The sequence below is a fragment of the Phyllobates terribilis genome, unplaced genomic scaffold, assembly GCF_046119375.1.
Source record: "Phyllobates terribilis strain yellow unplaced genomic scaffold, ASM4611937v1 Scaffold_8__6_contigs__length_399053987, whole genome shotgun sequence".
NCBI classification, from domain to species: domain Eukaryota; kingdom Metazoa; phylum Chordata; class Amphibia; order Anura; family Dendrobatidae; genus Phyllobates; species Phyllobates terribilis.
Window position 1 is genome coordinate 242,944,398 of NW_027362768.1, and position 24,188 is coordinate 242,968,585.

At 50.9% G+C, this 24,188-nt stretch overlaps 1 non-coding gene across 1 annotated transcript; it reads right to left on the bottom strand.

Moving 5' to 3' along the window:
* Positions 1–626: 626 nt before the first annotated feature.
* TRNAF-GAA (transfer RNA phenylalanine (anticodon GAA)) lies at positions 627–699 on the bottom strand. The gene has a single exon. It is a non-coding gene; the product is annotated as a tRNA-Phe (tRNA).
* Positions 700–24,188: the final 23,489 nt, after the last annotated feature.

The following is a 24,188-nucleotide window of genomic DNA, read 5'->3' on the forward strand; positions in this document are numbered from 1 at the left end:
AGAGTACAATTTGTCTCTAAATTCTGGAGAGCTTTTTGTAGTAAACTCGGGATTGACTTGTCATTTTCATCTGCCTACCACCCTGAGACCAACGGTCAGACTGAGAGGACAAATCAATCTTTGGAACAAATTTTAAGGTGCTTTGTGGTGGCTCAGCAGGAGGACTGGTCTTCGTTTTTACCTCTCGCTGAGTTTGCCTTTAACAGTCGAGTTAATCAGTCTACTGGAATCTCTCCATTTTTCTGTAATTATGGGTTTCATCCCCATTTCGGTGAATTTTCTAGGATTAGTTCTGAATGTCCTGGGGTGGAGGTCACCGTATAAAGACTTGGGGATGTTTGGAAGGAGGTTCAAAAGAATATTGGGACTGCTCAGTGGGTCCTGTTTTTAAGATTGGGGAGAAGATTTGGTTGTCATCCAGGAACATTAAACATAAAGTGCAGTCGGCAAAGGTGGGTCCAAAGTTTATTGGTCCTTATGAGATCCATAGAATCATAGAATCATAGAATGGTAGAGTTGGAAGGGACCTCCTGGGTCATCTGGTCCAACCCCCTGCTCAAAGCAGGATTCACTAGATCATCTCAGACAGATGTCTGTCCAGCCTCTGTTTGAAGAAAAAGACTTTTTGCAGAAACCCGGGATTGAACCAGGGACCTTGAGATCTTCAGTCTAACACTCTCCCAACTGAGCTATTTCGACAGGACAAATGTCGTCATGACGACATTGGGTCACCATAGCAACAATCGGACCCTTTATTATGTCGCAGGGGCACCATCCAAGGGTAGAGGGGGGCTTCCTCCCTCTGCCTGCTCTCTAAATGTTGCGATAGATTTTGATCACAGCATTTATGGGGTTAAAGTGCTAGAAGTGGAACGGCACTGCTCCTAGCACTGAGTGCCAGGTGTCAGCAGTCAAAATCAGCTGACACCCGGTGGCGAATGAGCACACACAGCCATATTCATACGTCCAAGGTCAATAAGTACCTACCAACCTAAACGTATGGATACGTCCAAGGTCGTGAAGGGGTTAAATCTAAATAATTGAATTCTTACAATATTCAATTAGCAGATTATGGCATTTGTTGAATCCTGTTTTGGTATGTCTAATATTCTTTTTTAAAGCCAAAAGTTCTGTATTCAAATAGGAAAACGAATATAAAACAGTCCCAGATGATTATATATACAGAAAACAAGAGCACTCTTCCAACACGTGTTATTTTAGCAGACTAAGAACCTGTGACAGATAAACTGAAAGGAAAATACAAAAGCTTGTTAATACACATACGCTAGCAGCATGTTCATTGGACATCAAAACACTGTGCATTTTCCTTGATTCACTGGAAATTTGGCAAAGTAAAATAATTCAATCAAAGAATAACTCATGCTTTAGGCTATAAATTATAAATTGCAAAGACAGAATCATAAAAAGTTATGAATCTACTATGAATCTGTGGGTGGGCCAGATGTTATTTAAATATCCTCCTCTGTAAAGTGAGAGTCTCTTAAAATGAAAAACTAATGCATCATGAGAATATGGTTGACATTTTTAGATACTTGGAGTTAAGGTTTAGGAATTTTCCATTGTGGACTGAAGTGAAAGTCTCCCTTGCAAAATAAAGACAAATGCAATATTTTTGGTTGTTAAAAAAGCTGTTAATACTATTTGGTGAATGTTGCATATGTGTACAGTACTATGCATAAGATTTAGGCAATTGCAGAAAAAATGCTGCAAAAATAGAAATATTGATATTTTCATTTTTTTGAATAAACAAAATGCAAAAGAGAAATCTAAATCAAATCAATATGTGGGATGATCACACTTTGCCTTCAAAATAGACTTAAAACATCAATTCATCTACGTACATTTGCACACAGTTTTTGAAGAACTCAGTAGAGAGGTTGATTCAAACATCTTGGAGAAATAACCACAGATCTTCAGTGACTATAGATTTGTGCAAATCCTTCTGTCTTTTCATGTAATCCCAGACCGACTCGATGTTGAGATCCAGGCTCTGTAGGGGCCATATCATAACTTCCAGGACTCCTTGTTCTCTTTAATGCTGAGGATAGCTTTTAATAACATTGGCTGTATGTTTGGGGTGTTATCCTGCTGCAGAATAAACTTGGATCCAATCAGATGCCTCCCTGATGGTATTGAATGATGAATAAGTATATGGTTATTGACCCGGGGTCTTCCGTCGGCGTAACACTACTCAGACATCACAGGGTGAGGGTAAAACAGTGTGGCAATACTATATTCAACCACAAAATAGAACAATAAACACATAGAACAGTCCCAGCAAATACCCAAGATGGTACAACATTACACAGTCTAACCCTTCTGCTCCGCCTACCTAAGAATAGAACAGCTGTGACTTTGGGACTTCCAGGGCCAACTACCTCAACCAGTGGCCCCTCGCTTCTTGCGGGCCCCCACAGAGAGAAGGTAGCGCCAAACTTAGGAAGCTAGCTGTCCATCGAGGTACAAGGCCAGGAGACCCGAGAGCCTCACCCTGGCTTCTCCGAGAGTTTCCATGGGGCCAGATGACCAGTGGGTGCCAATCTGGCTTCTCTGAATGTCTCCATGGGTTCCAGGCAACCGGTGGGTTCCTTCTGGCAATCCCAAGCAACATATCCATGGGGCCAGGTGACTTCATCGTCCCATCCTGGTCTCCCCAAAAGTATCCATAGTCTCTTTGATGGTTAATGGAGCAGATCCATATCTTTCCAGTCAGGGACGTACCTCTAAGGCAGGAATCATGTAGAATCCAAATCTGTGCCTCTTTGGATGCCATGCTATCCATCTACTTTCCTGAAGGATGTCTCTCATTCTCCTTGTAAAGTCTTTCTGATTCTCCTTGATTCTGCTTGCAACACTACAGACATCCCTGTTTATATTCACATCTGTCTAAGGTCATCAGTCACAGGTTGGGGGGAAAGGGCAGCACTCAGATCTCATTGTTTGAGCTAATCAATTTACATAGCTGGTATAGCAAGGGCTATTGTAAATAAACATTCAGCTGACTTAGTATAATATGTAATTAGCATAGTAAGAAAACAACATTGTTCACCAAACCAAGAGGAGACAGCAATCAGGGCTATACAACTGTGGCACCCCAGGGGTCTGATCTCCACAGTAATAGCAATGTTATGTCTGAGAGCAGGTGGGAGGTCTCTTGGTCAGGAATCCTATTCATGCCACACCTCCTGCCCGGTCCTGGGAGGGGAAGGACTTCCCCTATATAAAACTGGGGCTGAGGCAGGGTTAGGGAGAAGAAGAGGAGCAGCTTAGGAAAGAAAGATCAGGAGCTCAGTGGGAGCAGTGCTAAAAGGAATCAGGGGCTGGCAGCTGAAGAGCTCGCCCTGATTGAAGAGTTACCACCGGACCCGGAGTCCGAGGCTGTGGGGATTAACCCTGACCCAGCAGCAGAAACCGACCGGCAGGGGATTTCAGGTCCTCTGGCCAAGAAACCCGAAGGCACGGTCACACGCGTGGGACCAGCACCGCCGTCGTGGAGCGGAAGCCACTAGAAGGCCCCGAGTCACCGGCCATACGGGTGAGCACCACACGGTACACTCAGGGACGTGGGCTACCTTTACCCGCCTCTAGCAAGGAAGCCAGAAGAGTACAATTAGTTGGGGAGGCCTACAACTCCGCCTGGCCAAGGGGGATCCCATCTGCTCAAGGACTGACCAGGCCCCGACCGCTAGCCAGTACTCCGGGAGGGTCTATCTTTGTCACCAGTAAAGACCCTGAACTACACCGCATCGTCTCTGAGTGGTTCCTGCTACCCCCATCATCCACGTCGGCTGCCCTGAGGCCATACCCCTCCCGTTGGGGGTTACACCATCCACGCTGCACCATCCTTCCACCGGCCTCAGCGGTCTGCCCTGCAGTGGCAGCTCCATAGCTGCATTCAACGGGTGGCGTAGTCGTCCTACATCTACTGCTAATATACCGCCACTTAGTCTGACTCCCTGGGCACGGACCGGGTCATCGCCACGAGACTACTACCCCTATCCGATCCGGCTCCGGGTAGGCTCCCGCGTGCGCAACGCTGCGTGACTCAGGCCCAGGGGCGCGTCAGCCTTTTTGGCGTAGTCGGCAGTATACCGTGCCCGCAACCACCGGGTACTGCGTGCCTGAAAAAAGAGACTTTTAAACTTACCTGTGGCGAAGATTCCCGCCATCCGGCGCCATCTTCAGCCTTCTTCCCGCCATCGGTGAAGATTCCCGCCATCCGGCGCCATTTTCAGCCTTCTTCCCGCCTTCCGTGGAGTTTTCCCGCCGTTGGACGCCATCTTGAAGACGCCGCACGGGAAGAAGAGGGGCGTGGACTCCAAAAGCACGCGAGAACTGAAGCCCCGCCTCACGTCCAGACGTCGCGTAAGGTCCTGGAAGGAGCCCAGCAGACGCTGACGTCACAGGAGCGCGACGGAAGGTCCTCAACCCTGACGATCCACTGCGGAGCCGCGGCCTACGGAAGAGGATCATCGCAAGGTAGGCCACGGTCCACTAGGGGGGAGGAAGATGTCGGATACGGAGGAGAGCTTCACTGCCTCAACCCCCGCCAGCGCCAGAGCTGCTGCAGTCATGCCTTTTACCATGCCCTATATCCCGGGAGCAGCCTGGCTACCCCAATACTCAGGGGAGTCACATACCCTGAATGACTTTAGAGAAAAGCTGGATAGCCTCTTCCAGGTGTACCCCCTCACAGAAGAGCAAAAAGTGAGCATCCTGGTGGCCCAACTAACCGGGGCAGCCCAAAGGGAGGTAAAGTCCTGGCCACCTGGGAGGAGGACTGTCGCGGGGATACTAACCCGGCTGAGGGACACCTTTGATACCCGCACCTCAGCCGAGATTAAGCTTAAATTCTATGGGTGCAAGCAGCGAGCACATGAGAGTATAAGGGACTATGCACTAAACCTACAAGAGGCCCTGAGAGCCATTAAGCAGACCGACCCCGACAGCGTGGGAAACGAGGACAGGCTGTTGACCGAACAATTTATAGAGGGACTATATTGCAATGTCCACCGAACCCAGTTGCGGGCCATAGCCTTACAGGATCCTCATCTGGACTTTGCACAGTTCAAGGACAGAGCCATCCGGGTGCTCCGAGAACCGGCACCGGGTGGCGTTGTGACCCACAGGCGCCCAGCTATCACTTACCACCAGGAGGCGGCGCCCTTGTCGGCAGGGCCTGTGGGGGCTGATGCGCAGGCTTTGAACAATGACCCGGCTCCAGACCTGCACCATCAGGTCCAAGAGCTAGCTAAAAGCGTTGCTGCGCTAACCCGAACTGTGCAGTCTTTACAGGTTTCCACTCCAGGGAAGATCCAGCTGGCATCCGGACCGGAGGACATCCCGTGGCATCGACCAAGGAGGACCCCACCGGCCAGAGGAAGACCCAGCGACCGATACAACGAGGACGGACAACCCATCTGCCGCCGCTGCAATCAACCCGGACATATGGCAAGGTACTGTCCTTTAAACTGGCACAACCTGGGGTAGAGGGCCAACCCCCAGGAAAAAGATCACCAGGCCCATCGAACTGGAGCGACAAATATGTGGGAGGACGTCCAGTCTTGCCTGTGGTACTGGATGGCATTCCTATGAGTGCCCTACTGGACACCGGGTCACAGGTCACCACCATCCCGTACGTGCTCTTCAAGCAGTACTGGAATGACTCGGATATAACCCGCTACCCTGACGACGACTTGAGTATCATTGCCAGCAATGGTCAACCCGTGCCGCAGATCGGATTTAAAGAGATGACCATTAAAATCGGTAGAGTCGAACTGGCAGCACAGGGACTGATCATTGTGGACATTGACAAGCGCGAGAGTCACCCAAAGATAACTCTAGGAACTAATGTGATTGAAAATTGTCTTGCAGAGGTGATTTTCATTTTACAGCAGGTTGCCAAGAACGCCAGCTCCGGCCAAAAGCGAGTGCTCCAGAAAGAGATCCGGGCACTGATGCGACGGCAACAAGTGGAACTCTCCGGCGGTGAGATTGGTAGCGTAAGAATGTGTGACCCTTTCCCTATTGCCATACCCCCGAAAAGTGAAATGATGATTTGGTGCCGGGCAGCTATTGGTCTGAGAGGTAGAGATTACCAGGCCATGGTAGAGCCAGTCTACTTAGACAGTAGGCCCACCATTTTGACAGCCCGGGGGGTAGTTGATGTACGCCATGGGAGGGTACCCGTTCGCATAATAAATATTGGGAAAAGGGAAGTATACCTGCCCCGGTATGCTACGCTAGCCAAATTATATACTATCAACCAAAATTCTATACAGTCTGTGGAACCCTTGCCTCCATCTCATACGGAGGAAGGTAACGGCTCTGAGAAAATAATGGAGGATTGGTGTCAGCAACTACATTTGGGTACTGACTCCACTCCCTCCCACCAGAAACAGGGAGTCTACCGGGTGGTTCAAGAGTACGAGAGAGTGTTTAGTAAACACCCGTTAGACTTCGGACGAGTCAAGGGGGTAGAACACCACATCCCCACGGGAGACCATCCTCCCATAAAAGAGAGGTATCGGCCCGTACCCCCTGCACACTACCAACACGCCAAGGGGATGCTTAGAGACATGAAGGAGGCTGGGGTAATCAGGGATAGCTGTAGCCCCTGGGCAGCTCCACTAGTCTTGGTCAAAAAGAAAGACAACACCATGAGAATGTGTGTAGATTACCGGAAAATTAACCGTATCACACACAAAGATGCGTACCCCTTACCAAGAATAGAGGAGTCTTTGGCTGCTTTAAAATCTGCTAACTTCTTCTCCACCTTGGATCTCACTAGCGGGTACTGGCAGGTTCCTGTAGCAGAGGCGGATCGGGAGAAGACCGCATTCACCACCCCGATGGGACTTAGCGAGTTTACCTGCATGCCGTTTGGACTCTGCAACGCACCAGGAACCTTCCAGCGATTGATGGAGTGCTGTCTGGGACACCGGAACTTTGAGACGGTCCTGTTATACCTGGACGATGTCATCGTCTACTCCAAGACCTACGAGGACCACCTGAAGCACCTGGCGGAAGTGTTTGAAGCTCTGGCAAGTTACGGCCTAAAGGTGAAACCTTCCAAGTGTCACCTCCTGAAGCCAAAGGTGCAGTACCTGGGACACGTGGTGAGTGCTGACGGAGTGGCTCCTGACCCTGATAAGATCACCGCAATTAAGGAATGGCCAAGCCCCTCCAGCGTAAAGGAAGTGAGGCAGTTCCTCGGGTTGGTAGGCTACTACCGAAGGTTCATTCCCGGTTTCACCAAAAAGGCAGCTCCTATGCAGGACCTCCTGATAGGCCAGTCCAGGAAGGCCAAGAACCAGAAGCCGCCCTTCAGATGGGAGAAGTTGGAAGAAGAGTCCTTCCGCCAGCTGAAGATGGCCCTCACGGGGGATGAAATCCTGGTGTACCCTGATTATAGCCAGCCCTTTATCCTCTACACCGACGCCAGTAACATCGGGTTAGGAGCCATACTATCCCAGATCCAGCAGGGGAAAGAACGGGTAATTGCTTACGCCAGCCGAAAACTGCGACCCACCGAAAGAAACCCTGAGAATTACAGCTCATTTAAGCTAGAGTTCCTGGCAGTGGTGTGGGCAGTCACCGAACGCTTTAAGCACTACCTCGCTTCTTCCCGGTTCACCGTGTACACGGATAACAACCCGTTGACACACCTGGACACTGGAAGACTCGGTGCCCTAGAGCAGAGATGGATGGCCCGCTTGTCCAACTATGAGTTTACAATCAAATACCGGGCAGGACGCTCCAATACCAACGCAGACGCCCTGTCCAGGATGCCAAACCTACCGGACGTAGGGGAAGATTCAGAGGAACTGGAAGAAGTTGAGCTCCCCGCGTTCCACCGTCATGGGACTATCCAGTATTCCCACCGTGTAAGAAGTAAGCAAACCGCTACGTTCAACCCCTTACCTCATTACAACTGGGTGGAGACGCAAGACAGTGACCCTGCCGTCCGTCTGGTAAAGGAGATGCTGACTCGGCCAGATGCACGCCTTGACCCAGACGCTCCGGAGGAAGCCAAGCAACTGTGGGCTGAGAAGAGTCGACTGTTCCTTTACAAGGGAAAGTTGTGCCGCAGAATGGTTAACTCCCGGACGCATGAACTAATCTGGCAAGTAGTGGTGCCAAGAAGAGACGCAGCTATGGTGATGGAGGCATACCACGATGGAGCTGGGCATTTCGGATGGAAGAAGCTGGAGTTCCTGCTGCGCGGGCGGTTCCATTGGGTAGGCATGAGAGGAACCATCGAGAGGTGGCGCAGAGACTGTGGCCCATGCAACTTAAGAAGGAGGGACCGTGCCAGCCAGAAGACTCCCCTGCGGTCCATCATCACCAGACAGCCGTTGGAACTGGTAGCCTTGGATCATGTAAAACTGACCCCAAGCAGAAGTGGCTACGTCTACGCGTTAACCATCGTGGATCACTACTCCCGGTTCTTGGTTGTCGTCCCCGTCAAGGACTTAACGGCTCACACAGCAGCTAGAGCCTTCCAGCAGCACTTCTGCCGTCTGCATGGATACCCGGAGCAGGTGCTGACGGACCAGGGGCCTGCCTTTGAAGCGGAGGTCTTCCAGGAGTTCTGCACCCTGTATGGATGCCGGAAGATAAGAACAACACCCTATCACCCGCAAACTAATGGACTTTGTGAGAAAATGAACCAGGTGGTGATAGATCTCCTGAAAACATTGCCCCTGGAGGAACGCAGTCTGTGGCCTGAGAAGCTGCCCGACCTGGTGGACCTATACAACCACATCCCTGTAGGTTCCACCAACTGTACCCCGGCTTACCTAATGAGGGCAAGACCTGGTAAGCTTCCTGTTGATCTGGAGATGGGAGTCCTGACACCCGAGGACACTTCACCAGAAGCCAACTGGGACACAGAGAGGCAGTAGCAATACCGAAAAGTACAGGAGAGCGTGGAGCGTAGTCTCTGTCAAGCTAGGGAAAGACAAGAGAAAACTTACAACCAGTATACTCCCGCTGTTCCCCTGGTGCCCGGAGAGCAGGTCTTGAAGAGGAAAAGACGGCTCCACAAGTTGGACGACCAATGGGAGAAGGACCCGTACACCGTACTGCCCTCAAGCCACGACAACCCAAAGATCTGTACAATCAGTAAAGACGGAGGGGAAACCACAGCCATTGTATCCCGGGATCACCTAAAGAAGTGTCCCGAACAGCTACGGAACCCTGAAGAGGAACAAGAGGACCCTCGACCCGTAGAGGAAAGGGAAGATATGGTTAGTACTGTGCTCGGAGACTTCCCTCGGTCTTGGACTCAAGTCAATGGTGCTGTTGTGGTACCCGTCCTCACGTTCCTCCAACCAGCATCCCAAGTGCCTACGGAGACACAGGTAGAACTGGAAGAACAGCCGGTCCAGGAGGCAGAAGGCCCCACACAAGCAGACCAGGAAAATCAACCCTCTGCTTATAGTGAGCCTGCCATACCCCTAGTGAGCCAAAGAGTCCGTAGACGGCTGCCCAGTTTACCCTTGACAGCTCCTATACCCTGTAGCTCAGGACCAATCAACCAGCTCCGTAGGTCCACTAGGGTCACTAGAGGCCAGCTGCCCATACGGTGGAGGATCTAAATGTTCAAGCTATTTTATTAATGTTTACCTGTTTATTGTTGCTTGTGTATAATTATGTGTTTCTAGTTATTTATAGGAGTCTTTGGTGGATTTACCGGGAATCCTTTGTGCATATAGTTGGAGCGTAACCCAGGACGGACTGAAAGACTGTTAAGGACTCGGGGCAGGACAGACCCCTACCTGGTTACGTCTCCCTGTGTTGGTGAAATGGACACCCTTGTTTTCCTCAAAAGTTACACCCGGTTGCGGACACGCCATGACCACCTTATGTGTTGTCTCTATTAGAATGTTATTGTTTGCACCTTGTTATGTTTACAAAAGTATGTTTAGTCCCGGAGTACTAACTTTCACTAGGGGGGAATGTGGCACCCCAGGGGTCTGGTCTCCACAGTAATAGCAATGTTATGTCTGAGAGCAGGTGGGAGGTCTCTTGGTCAGGAATCCTATTCATGCCACACCTCCTGCCCGGTCCTGGGAGGGGAAGGACTTCCCCTATATAAAACTGGGGCTGAGGCAGGGTTAGGGAGAAGAAGAGGAGCAGCTTAGGAAAGAAAGATCAGGAGCTCAGTGGGAGCAGTGCTAAAAGGAATCAGGGGCTGGCAGCTGAAGAGCTCGCCCTGATTGAAGAGTTACCACCGGACCCGGAGTCCGAGGCTGTGGGGATTAACCCTGACCCAGCAGCAGAAACCGACCGGCAGGGGATTTCAGGTCCTCTGGCCAAGAAACCCGAAGGCACGGTCACACGCGTGGGACCAGCACCGCCGTCGTGGAGCGGAAGCCACTAGAAGGCCCCGAGTCACCGGCCATACGGGTGAGCACCACACGGTACACTCAGGGACGTGGGCTACCTTTACCCGCCTCTAGCAAGGAAGCCAGAAGAGTACAATTAGTTGGGGAGGCCTACAACTCCGCCTGGCCAAGGGGGATCCCATCTGCTCAAGGACTGACCAGGCCCCGACCGCTAGCCAGTACTCCGGGAGGGTCTATCTTTGTCACCAGTAAAGACCCTGAACTACACCGCATCGTCTCTGAGTGGTTCCTGCTACCCCCATCATCCACGTCGGCTGCCCTGAGGCCATACCCCTCCCGTTGGGGGTTACAGCATCCACGCTGCACCATCCTTCCACCGGCCTCAGCGGTCTGCCCTGCAGTGGCAGCTCCATAGCTGCATTCAACGGGTGGCGTAGTCGTCCTACATCTACTGCTAATATACCGCCACTTAGTCTGACTCCCTGGGCACGGACCGGGTCATCGCCACGAGACTACTACCCCTATCCGATCCGGCTCCGGGTAGGCTCCCGCGTGCGCAACGCTGCGCGACTCAGGCCCAGGGGCGCGTCACAACTACTGGTCTGTCCTTTAGAAATACATAAACATTAACCAGTCAATTTAAACACAACTGTGTATTTCTCTTGCATTAACAAATCTAATCATCTGGCTAATTAAGACTATAGGCTGTATCGTCGCAGTTATATTTCTCAGCATCAATGACTAAAGATGAACGGATCTTTTGAAATTCAAATACGCCAACTTTGATGAATTTTTCTCAAAAAATTGATTCTTGGCTAATAAATTTGCACAAATCTCAATACTGGAAAGATAATTGGCTGGTAAATACATGTGGGGGAGAGGAGAAGTAGAGAGATTACCCTGCTGATAATAAGAGCTTTCACTTTACAGGTGAGTTAGAGAGGACCCTGCTGACCATAAGAGCTTACACTCTACAAAAGAGAAAGAAAACCACTGAATATAAGAGGTTACACTATACAAGAGAGCAAGAGAGGACCCCACTGACCATAAGAGCTTACACTCTACAAGAGAGAGAGAGGACCATGCTGACCATTAAAGCTTATATTATACAGGAGATAGAGACTTACCCAGTGACTCTGTAGATGGAAAAAAACTCTGCAGTACAAACTGTGCTCCACTAGGAACTGATGATCTCAGATAGCCCAGATACTAACCCACTCTGTACAAGGCATGATAATCCACAAGATATCATAACTGATGGGGAATTATGGAGAAACCCGTGCAGCAACTTACAGGGACATTAGTCTGCTATCTGATCCTTCAGCAGTGTTGGAAATGGTGCCATGCAACTCAAAATGTTCGAATTCACGTGAAACCAGATGGAACCTTTCATCACTATGAAGGAAATCATTATTCATGACCAAATCTCCATCATGCTACCCTGTTGCCTGTAGACACTCATTATAGTGCCGCTGTCTAGTCCATAGGTGAAAAAACTGCCTTTTGTTATTGCTAAATATTTCAAATTTTGACTCCTTAGTCCAGAAACCCTGCAGTCATTTTCTGCATCCAAGATCCTATGTTTTCATGCATATTTGAGTTGTTTGGCCTTGTTTCCATGTTGAAGATATAAAATTGCTTTTCTTCCATGAAGATCACTTCTAGATTTTTCTGTAAAATGCATAGGTGAAGCTGGGTCCCACTGGTTGCTGCCAGTTATGAGCTTATGGCACTGCTGGAGATCTTATGATTTCAAAGGAACATAAGCATAATTTGTCTTTCTTTTATCACAGTTTTTATTGATTTTTATAATTATAAAAAAACTCAAGAACAAAATGCAACAATAAAATCTTACAAACTAAACATTTGGTGGTACAGGTTATGCCATATATGAAGAGTTTTCCATATATGAGATGTACCGTATTTTTCGGACTATAAGATGCACCGGACCATAAGACGCACCTAGGTTTTAGAGGAGGAAAATAAAAATTTAAGCAAAAAATGTGGTCATGATGCACTTTTAAGGGGGAGGGGGTCTTCTGCTGACACTGGTATAGGGGTAGTGTCCCCCAATTCTGACAATATCTCCCATCCTGGTATATATGCCGCCCCCCTTCCTTTTATACGTGGTCCCCATATGCATGACACCCCTCATACCTATCCTGATATGCATGGCACCCCTCATCCCTGTCATAGTATGCATGGTACCCCTCATCCCTGTCCTGGTATGCATGGCACCCCTAATCCCTATCCTGGTATGCATGGCACCCATCATCCCTGTCCTGGTATGCATGGCACCCCTCATCCCTGTCCTAGTATGCATTGCACTCCTCATCCCTGTCCTGGTATGCATGGCACCCCTCATCCCTGTCCTGGTATGCATGGCACCCCTCATTCCTGTCCTGATATGCATGGCACCCCTCATCCCTATCCTGGTATGCATGGCACCCATCATCCCTATCCTGGTATGCTTGGCACCCCTCATCCCTGTCCTGGTATGCATGGCACCCCTAATCCCTATCCTGGTATGCATGGCACCCATCATCCCTATCCTGGTATGCATGGCACCCCTCATCCCTGTCCTGGTATGCAAGGCACCCCTCATCCCTGTCCTGGTATGCATGGCACCCCTCATCCTTGTCCTGGTATGCATGGCACCCCTAATCCCTATCCTGGTATGCATGGCACCCATCATCCCTATCCTGGTATGCATGGCACCCCTCATCCCTGTCCTTGTATGCATGGCACCCATCATCCCTATCCTGGTATGCATGACACCCCTCATCCCTATCCTGGTATGCATGACACCCATCATCCCTGTCCTGGTATGCATGGCACCCCTCATCCCTGTCCTGGTATGCATGGCACCCCTCATTTCTGTCCAGGTATGCATGGCACCCCTCATCCCTGTCCTGGTATGCATGACACCCCTAATCCCTGTCCTGGTATGCTTGGCACCCCTAATCTCTGTCCTGGTATGCATGGCACCCCTAATCCCTATCCTGGTATGCATGGCACCCCTAATCCCTGTCCTGGTATGCTTGGCACACCTAATCCCTGTCCTGGTATGCATGGCACCCCTAATCCCTATCCTGGTATGCATGGCACCCCTAATCCCTGTCCTGGTATGCATGGCACCCCTAATCCCTGTCCTAGTATGCATGGTCCCCCTAATTCCCATCATGCTGCACATTAAAAAAAAAAACACTCCTACTCACCTTTCTTCTCTCCCCATGAGCGTGGAGAAAGGTTGAATATTCATGCCCTTTAACAGCGGGCACAGGAGATAGCCGGCAGCAGCAGGAGCTGCAGCGTGGCTACACTGTATACCGCTATTAAGGAGCATGAATATTCAGTGCTCCCCACACCCCATGGGCGTGGGGAGCAGTGAATATTCATTTTCTTTAGCAGCGGGGACAGTGTAGGCTGCAGTAGGCAGCTGCTGTCTCCTGTGCCCCGCTCCTCCACTGATACCGCTCCCCCCACACCACACATAAATATACACCCCCCCCCCAACATTCGGACTATAAGACGCACCCCCCATTTTCCTCCAAAATTTTGGAGGAAAAAAGTGCATCTTATAGTCTGAAAAATACGGTAATTGAAATTATATTTCCAATTAGATAAGAATTATGTTACTTTGTTTAGACTCAAAACAATCGTCCTTTCTTGTAGACAATGCTTATTAATTCCAATACTGAGTTTACCAATTATTGGAACTTCCGATTTTCTCCAATAACAGACAATTTTCCCTCTTTTGTCTATTATGCAGTGGCTATTCACTGTTTTAGGAGTAAAGGGAAAATCATCCAACTCTAACATTAACAAGACTTGTGTGTCTGTTAATGAAACTTTATATCTACAAATTCAAGATAATACTGAACTCATCTCTTTCAATAAAGAAAGGACCACTCCACAATCCCACCAGATATGCTTAAATATGTGCTTTAAGATTAGATCAGCGCCAACAGGTTGTGGGCCAGTCCTTATGCATCCTAGCTAATTTACCTGGTATAGTAAAAAAGTTGGAAGCAGCACACCATATTATGTGGAAAAACAAAAGTGATTTAATAGCTGATGATGCGACGTTTCAGCTCCAAGTGTGAGCCTTGCTCAAGCAATATACAACTGCATTTGCAGAGTATATAAGGTATACAAATTAGCAAAAGTATTTAACATCAATTACAATAATATGAGGGTATCATAATATCAAGACATTATATACATACAAATGGTGAAAACACATAACAGTAACAGTGGTATAAGGTGCATTTTAGTGGTGTATACAGCAATAAGGCTGTGTGCTCACTGTGCGTTTTTCAAGCGTTTTTGCCATGGAATTTCCGCAGCGAACACGCTTAAAAAACGCTTGGTAATACGTGCCCCATGGTCCCCAATGATAATCCGCATGTGCTGTGCACATGCTGCGGATATTTCCGCTGCGGATTATCATTGCGGAAAAATCCGCAGCATGTCCATTAATTTTGCAGAAGCGCGGAGTTTTTGCCGCCATTGACTTGCATTGGGCTGCTTCAAATCCGCAAATATGTAAAAATACTTGCAGATTTGAAGCGCATTTGCTGTGATTTTGTACCACAAAACCGCAGCAAATAGGAAGTGACCTCACAATTGAGCGTTGCAGCCATCCCATAAGCATCCCATAATCCAGGAAGATGAGAATCCCAGACCATTCCCGTCTACCAGGATCATGGCTGCTCATCTGGGATGGTATAAGCGCATGAATCTCAACGTGGGATTCATGATTAGTGTGGTAAGTAGTGTCTGTGTGTCTGTATGTGTCTGTGTGAGGTGTATGTGGGGTCTGTGTGTGCGGGTGTCAGCAGGCAAACATAGGCCGATGTGAGACTACCACTCTCATCGGCCTATGTCTGTTCCCAGTAAATAGTACCAGTGTGTCACCCTACCTGGATGCCACTAGTGTAATAAAGCTGTGTCTGAGAGCAAGGGGGAGGTTCCCTGGTCAGGGGAACATTAGCATGCAATGCCTCCTGTCTCAGGCCAGTAGGGGGAGCTGGCTGCCCCTATAAAAGCTGGTGCTGAGGGCAGGGTTAGAGAGTACTGGATTGCCTGTCTCAGCTTTGAGACGTGTCCCAGAGTGGAGCAGGGACAGAAAGTTGCATTGTAACCTAAGAGGAAGTGTGGCAGAAGGAGAGCCACAAGCCAGAGACAAGAGGCGAAGAGAGCCTGTCTTGGCAAAGAAAGGACTTAATTTTACCAGACTTTGGTGTCTGAGGCTGGAAGGATTCTACATCCTCCAGCAGAGAACCAGTCCGCAAGGGACTGTACATTCCTTGGCCTAAGAAGCCTGGAGGCCCTGCCACAACCGAAGGGACCAGTAAAGCCATACAAGGCTGGGAGCAGAAAGGAACCCACGTCGCAGGCCATACAGGCAAGAATATACGAAAAGCTTGGAAACGTGGGCTGTTATCCTATCAGGAGGAGATAGCCAGAAGGAGCGCAGAAAGCACGGTAGGCCTACACCCTCACCCTGACCAGGGCCAATTTCCCCGTTGCTCTCAGACATCCAGGTCCCCTCCTAGCTGGGACTGTTTGTGGGTCAGTTTACCTGTTCAAGTAAAGACCCTGAACTGCAACCTGTTGTCTGCGTGCTCCTTGCTCCTCCAGCACTATCAGCACTGGGACTCTCACTACCATCACTCCCAACATCCACTACACTGCCCTGGGGCCGCACTCTTCCCGTGGGGAGTCACACCATCCCAGCTGCACACATCATCAGCCCCAGTGGTCTGCATGCAGCGGCGGTTCCTAATAACCGCAATCCACGGGTGGCGTAGTCGGACATAATCAATATAACGAACTACCACTGGCCTGACCACCCTGAGCCACGGAACCGGGTTGCCACTACTACTCCCATCGCTCCCTATTGCCCGGATCCGAGTGCCCCACGGCCCAGGGGGCGAGTCAGCTTTGGCGTAGTCGGCAGGATTTCGTGCCCGCAACCACAGGGTACTGCGTGCCTGAAAAAGACTTTTGTAACTTACCTGTGGAGTCGTTTCCCGCCATCCGGAGCCGATTCCCGCCATTAGACGCCATCTTGGACCGTTTCCCGCCGTCTTCTGCCGTCTTCCCGCCATCCGCAGCTGTTTCCCGCCATCGGACGCCATCTTCAGGACGCCGCGCGGGAAGAAGAGGGGCGTGGACGTCAAAACCGAGAGCGAGGTCCGAAGCTCCGCCCCACGCTCCGACGCTGCGCAAGGTCCTGGAAGGGAGAGAGAGCGACGCTGACGTCATCGGAGTGCGACGCCAGGTCCTCGTCCAGAGCAGCAGCAGAGCCGCGGCCTACAGAAGAGGATCGTCTTAAGGTAGGCCACACTTCACTAGGGGGGGAGGAAGATGTCGGACACAGAGGCGCCCACTACCACTAACGCAGCTGCAGCAGCGGTGATGCCCTTTTCCTTGCCCTACATCCCTGGAGCGGCCTGGCTGCCCAAATACTCAGGGGAGCCCCATGCCCTAACTGACTTCAAGGAAAGACTGTATAGTTTGTTCCAAGTTTACCCCCTGACAGAGGAACAGAAGGTCAGCATATTGACAGGGCAGTTAACTGGCGCAGCCCAAAGGGAGGTAAAATCATGGCCCATTGAGGAGAAAGGGACTGTGAAGGGTATTCTGGCCCGGCTGCGGGGTACCTTTGATACACGTACCTCCGCTGAAATTAAAATGAGGTTCTATGGATGTAAGCAGCGGGCACAGGACAGCATCAGAGACTATGCCCTAAATCTGCAGGAAGCCTTGAGGGCTATTCAACAAACAGACCCTGGCCGTGTGCAGGAAACCGATAAGCTGCTAACAGAACAATTCATAGAGGGTCTGCTGTCCAGCGCCCACAGGGCCCAGCTGCGCCTCATGTTCTTCCAGAACCCCGACCTGACCTTTGCCCAATTTAAGGACAGGGCCATAAGGGTGCTCCGTGAATCTGCAACCAGTGGCGCTATAAACCCCCGGCGCCCTGCTATCACCTACCACCAGGAGGCGGCGCCCTCCTCTATGGACTCCGTGGAGGCTGATGCACAGGCCCTGAACCAAGCCCCGTCGAAAGGCCTGCACCACCAAGTCCAGGAGCTGACCAGGAGCGTCGCGGCGTTGACCAGGACCGTCCAGGCGTTGCAAGTGGACCCGTCAAGACCCATCAAGCTGGCTTCAAGTCCGGAGGATGTCCCGTGGCGTCGACAAAGGAGGATCCCGTCGTTCCGAGGGAGGCCCACAGACAGCTACGCAGAGGATGGACAGCCCATTTGCCGTCGATGCAACCAGCCCGGACACATTTCCAGGTACTGTAATTTAAACGGGTCCAACCTGGGGCAGAGGGCCGACCCCCAGGCATAAGATCACCAGGCCCTTATAATTGGCGTGATAAGTACGTTGGGGGGCGCCCGGTTTTACCCGTGGTGCTGGACGGTATCCCCATGAGCGCCTTGCTGGATACTGGGTCGCAAGTAACCACAATCCCTTATGTACTTTTTAAGCAGTATTGGACTGATGCTGATATCACACGGTATCCAGACAGTAACTTGAGCATCATCGCCAGTAATGGCTTATCCGTGCCGCAGATGGGGTTCAAGGAGATGACCATTAAAATTGGTAAAGTTGAACTGCCGGCACAGGGAGTGATTATTGTGGACACTGACCGTCATGAAAGTCACCCTAAAATAACTGTGGGTACTAACATAATTGAAAATTGTCTTTCAGAGGTAATTGTAATTCTACAACAGGTGGCGGTGAATGCTAGTTCCAGCCAACAGAGGGTCCTCAACAAGGAGATAAAAGCCCTGATGAGACGGCAGCAGGTAGAACTGTCTGGTGGTGAGATCGGTAGCGTAAGACTCAGTGATCCATTCCCCATTCCCATGCCTCCCAAAAGTGAAATGATGATCTGGTGTCGGACTGCAATCAGGTTGAGAGGTAGAGACTACCAAGCCATGGTAGAACCCGTGTACTCAGACAGCAGGCCCACCATTTTGACAGCCCGGGGGGTGGTTGATGTCCATCATGGGAGGGTGCCCGTCCGCATCCTCAACATTGGGGAGAGGGAAGTACACTTTCCCAGGTACGCTACACTCGCCAAACTGTTTGTTGTCGAACACCAAGCTATCAGGGCCGTGGAACCCTTGCCTCCATCTCCTCAGGCGGAGGGTAATGGCTCCCAGAAACAAAAAGAGGACTGGTGCCAGAAACTCCACGTGGGTGCTGACTCCACTCCCCTGCACCAAAAACAAGGAGTCTACCGGGTGGTACAGGAGTACGAGAGAGTCTTTAGCAAGCACCCGCTAGACTTCGGCAGAGTAAAAGGGATAGAACACCACATCCCCACAGGGAGCCACCCACCAATAAAAGAGAGGCACAGACCTGTACCCCCTGCACATTATCAGAACGCCAAGGGTATGCTAAGAGAGATGAAGGAAGCTGGGGTCATTAGAGACAGCTGTAGCCCCTGGGCAGCCCCCTTGGTTCTGGTCAAAAAGAAAGACGGCATCATGAGAATGTGCGTGGACTATAGACAAATCAACCGTATCACTTACAAAGACGCATATCCGCTGCCTAGAATAGAAGAGTCTTTAGCCGCACTAAAATCTGCTAACTTCTTTTCTACTTTGGACCTTACTAGCGGGTACTGGCAGGTTCCTGTGGCAGAGGCTGACAAGGAGAAGACCGCCTTCACCACCCCGATGGGACTGAGCGAATTCAACTGCATGCCTTTCGGGCTCTGCAACGCACCAGGGACCTTCCAGCGGCTGATGGAATGCTGTCTAGGGCACCGAAACTTCGAGACGGTCCTCCTTGACCTAGACGACGTGATCGTCTATTCGAAAACCTACGAGGACCATCTAAAGCACCTGGCCGAGGTGTTCGAAGCCCTGGCAGGCTATGGCCTGAAGGTGAAACCATCGAAGTGCCACCTGCTGAAACCAAAGGTCCAGTACCTAGGGCACGTGGTAAGCGCGGAAGGAGTGGCCCCCGACCCTGACAAGGTCACCGCAATCAAGAGCTGGCCAAGCCCCTCGAACATCAAAGAGGTGAGACAGTTTCTCGGGTTGGTAGGCTACTACCGAAGGTTCATCCCCGGGTTCACTAAAATGGCAGCTCCTATGCAGGACCTCCTGATCGGACAGTCCAAGTCCAGGAGTCAAAAGCCACCCTTCAAGTGGGATAAACCGGAAGAGGAGTCCTTCCGCCAGCTAAAGATGGCCCTCACGGGGGATGAGATCCTGGCCTACCCTGATTACGGCCAGCCTTTCATTCTCCACACAGATGCCAGTAATGTGAGACTGGGAGCCGTACTGTCCCAAAACCAACAGGGCAGAGAACGGGTGATCGCATACGCCAGCCGGAAGCTGAGGCCCACCGAGAGGAACCCGGAGAATTACAGCTCCTTCAAGCTAGAATTCTTGGCGGTGGTGTGGGCCGTGACGGAACGCTTCAAGCATTACCTGGCCTCCGCAAAGTTCACCGTGTACACGGACAACAACCCGTTGACACACCTGGACAATGCAAGACTGGGTGCCCTGGAACAGTGGTGGATGGCCCGTCTCTCCAACTATGACTTCGTGATCAAGTACCGGGCAGGCAAAACCAACGCCAACGGGGACGCCCTATCAAGGATGCCTCACTTACCTGAAGGCGACGAAGACCCAGAAGAGCTGGAGGAGGTAGAACTCCCCGCGTTTCACCGGTATGGAGCCGCTCAACACTCTCACCGCGTGAAGGAGGAGGATCTAACAACTGTGATGATGAATCCCCTACCTCACCACAGCTGGGCCGAGACCCAAGATAGTGACCCTGCAGTCCGCCTGGTGAAAGATCTGCTGACCCGGGAAGACGCCCGCCTAGATCCAGATGCCCCAGAGGAAGCCAAGCAGCTATGGAAGGAGAAGAGCAAGCTGTTCCTCTACGAAGGCAAGTTGTGCAGAAGGATTGTTAACCACCGGACGCACGAGTTGACCTGGCAAGTCGTGGTCCCAAGGCGAGATGCAGCTATGGTCCTGGGGGCTTACCATGACAGAGCGGGACACTTCGGTTGGAAGAAACTGGAGTTCCTACTAAGAGGAAGGTTCTTTTGGGTCGGCATGAGAGGAGCTGTAGAAAAATGGTGCAGAGACTGTGGCCCTTGTCACCTAAGGAGGAAGGACCGTACCAGCCATAAGACACCCTTGAGGCCCATCGTCACCACGCAGCCTCTTGAGCTGGTAGCTCTGGACCATGTCAAATTGGCTCCCAGCCGGTCAGGATACATCTATGCCCTGACAATCGTGGACCACTATTCCCGTTTTCTAGTGGTGGTCCCGGTAAAGGACTTGACAGCCCAAACAGCGGCCAGAGCCTTCCAGCAATACTTCTGCCGTCCACACGTGTATCCGGAACAGGTCCTGACAGACCAGGGTCCAGCGTTCGAGGCTGAAATCTTCCAGGAGTTCTGCAACCTCTATGGCTGTAAGAAAATACGGACAACGACTTACCACCCCCAAACCAACGGGATGTGTGAGAAGATGAACAATATAGTCATTGATCTCCTGAAGACGTTGCCCCTGGAGGAACGCAGCCTGTGGCCAGAAAAATTGCCGGACCTGGTAGACATGTACAACAACATCCCGGTGAACGCTACAAACTGCACCCCGGCTTACCTGATGCGAGCTAGACCAGGTAAGCTGCCCGTAGACCTGGAGATGGGAGTCCTAATACCTGAGGACACCTCCCCGGATGCGGACTGGGATACGGAAAGGCAACTGCAGTACAAGAAGGTACAGGAGAGTGTGGAGAAGAGCCTGGCCCAGGTGAGAGAGAGGCAAGAAAGACTCTTCAATCAACACGCCCCTGCTAGTCCCCTAGAACCTGGTGAGCAAGTCCTAAAGCGAAAAAGAAGGCTACATAAGTTGGACGACCAGTGGGAAAGGGAACCCTACACCGTACTGCAGTCTGACCACGACAACCCAAAGGTGTGCGTGATCACCAAGGACGGAGGAGAAACCACTAGTGTCGTCTCCAGAGACCACCTCAAAAGGTGCCCCGAGCAACTCCGCAGTGCAGAAGAGGATCAGAGTGACCTTGAACCCGCAGAGGACAAGGAAGAAATGATCAGCACCGTTCTCGGAATGTTCCCTCAGTCCTGGACTCGCATAAATGATGCCATAGTGGTACCCGTCCTGCATTTCCTGCAACCGGCCCAGCAACAACCAACACCAGAGCCGGAAGGTGAAGAGGAGCAAGCGGTTCCAGAGGCAGAAGAGCCTGTATCAGCAGCCCAGGAGAGTCAACCCTCTGCTGACAGTGAGCCTGCCATGCCTGCGGTAAGCCAAAGAACCCGCAGACAGCTGCCTGCCCTACCTGTACACCCAGCTGGTAGCTGTACCCCTAACGCTAGTGGGGAAAGCCAGGTTGGTCCACCACCAGACAGTGGGTTAAGGAGGTCAACCAGGAGCACAAAGGGACAGATACCCGCTCGCTGGAGAATATAGAGTGTACTAAATTGTAAATAACCTTGTTGCCAAATGTTGAATTGTTTGCCAAGTTACATGCATGTTCGGTAATTCTGTGTTTCAGTCTCTTGCAGCAACCGTAAGGACTCACAGGTTATGGACTTTTTATAACCGGGACCTTGTATGGACTGCGTTCGGAGCCTAACCCAGGAATGAACTAAGACTGTGAAGGACTTGGGGTAGGACAGACCCCCACCTGGTTAAGGCTCCCCGTTGTTTTGGTGATATGGACACCCGGTCACAGGCCACACTGTGACCTAAAGAACTCAATTTGTGCGCCGTCTGTCTATTAATGTTTTATTGTTATGCATATTGTCTTTGTTTATTGTTTAGTCCCGGAGTACTAAATTTCACTAGGGGGGAATGTGTCACCCTACCTGGATGCCACTAGTGTAATAAAGCTGTGTCTGAGAGCAAGGGGGAGGTTCTCTGGTCAGGGGAACATTAGCATGCAATGCCTCCTGTCTCAGGCCAGTAGGGGGAGCTGGCTGCCCCTATAAAAGCTGGTGCTGAGGGCAGGGTTAGAGAGAACTGGATTGCCTGTCTCAGCTTTGAGACGTGTCCCAGAGTGGAGCAGGGACAGAAAGTTGCATTGTAACCTAAGAGGAAGTGTGGCAGAAGGAGAGCCACAAGCCAGAGACAAGAGGCGAAGAGAGCCTGTCTTGGCAGAGAAAGGACTTAATTTTACCAGACTTTGGTGTCTGAGGCTGGAAGGATTCTACATCCTCCAGCAGAGAACCAGTCCGCAAGGGACTGTACATTCCTTGGCCTAAGAAGCCTGGAGGCCCTGCCACAACCGAAGGGACCAGTAAAGCCATACAAGGCTGGGAGCAGAAAGGAACCCATGTCGCAGGCCATACAGGCGAGAATACACGAAAAGCTTGGAAACGTGGGCTGTTATCCTATCAGGAGGAGATAGCCAGAAGGAGCGCAGAAAGCAGGGTAGGCCTACACCCTCACCCTGACCAGGGCCAATTTCCCCGTTGCTCTCAGACATCCAGGTCCCCTCCTAGCTGGGACTGTTTGTGGGTCAGTTTACCTGTTCAAGTAAAGACCCTGAACTGCAACCTGTTGTCTGCGTGCTCCTTGCTCCTCCAGCACTATCAGCACTGGGACTCTCACTACCATCACTCCCAACATCCACTACACTGCCCTGGGGCTGCACTCTTCCCGTGGGGAGTCACACCATCCCAGCTGCACACATCATCAGCCCCAGCGGTCTGCATGCAGCGGCGGTTCCTAATAACCGCAATCCACGGGTGGCGTAGTCGGACATAATCAATATAACGAACTACCACTGGCCTGACCACCCTGAGCCACGGAACCGGGTTGCCACTACTACTCCCATTGCTCCCTATTGCCCGGATCCGAGTGCCCCACGGCCCAGGGGGCGAGTCACCAGCAGGAGCAGCTCGATGGGAGCAGTAGTTCCCATCAGCCTGCTCCTGCTGTAAAAGGTTACCCAAAATTAAAATTATAGCCCCCATATGTTTTTTTAATTAGTGCCCCCATATATTATTTATTTTGCCCCCCCCCCACCTTATTTATTTTTTTTGCCCATTTTTTTGGGGGGGAGGGGGGGTTTGCAATCATATTCACTTTTTTATATATATATTTTTTATTTTATTTTATTGCCCCCAAGATTATTTATTTTACTGTCCCTTTTTTAATTTCTTTTCATTGGTGGACAGTGGTTACCTAGAAAAAAAAATAATCAAAAGTAGTTAATACATTACCTGTCTGCGCCGATTGCCACCTAAAATAAAATAAAAAAAATACACCTATACTCACCTAGACACCTAATTCCCTGAAGCCATTGATCTCCTGTAATAAAAAATAAAGTAAAAAACCACAACCTATCCTTACCCCTCCGTAGTAGTCCACGAGTGTCCCACGAAGATCTCCTGTTTAGAGCAACCACATAAAATGTGACCGCTCTAAACGAACGCCGCCGATACAATGAAGGGGCCGTAAAGCAGCCCCGTCATTGCATAAGCAAGTTCACCGGAGTTCAGGCAGCACTGCTCCGGTGAACTCCTTTACGGCCTCGCTGACCGTGAAAAATTCCCACGGTACAGCAGGGCCGTAAAAGAGGTCACTGAAGCTGCGCTGACTGAATGCACTCCGGTGACCTCAGTCACGGGCTCACGCTACTAGACGCCCCTCATTACTAACCTGGGCTTCATGGCAGCTGGCGCAGACATGAACCACACCACTATCACCCCCTGCCACTGCACCAGGGCAGCGTGGAAGAGCAAGGCTGTCCGCCTAGCCTTTGCTGGCTACAATTTATAGGGGGACC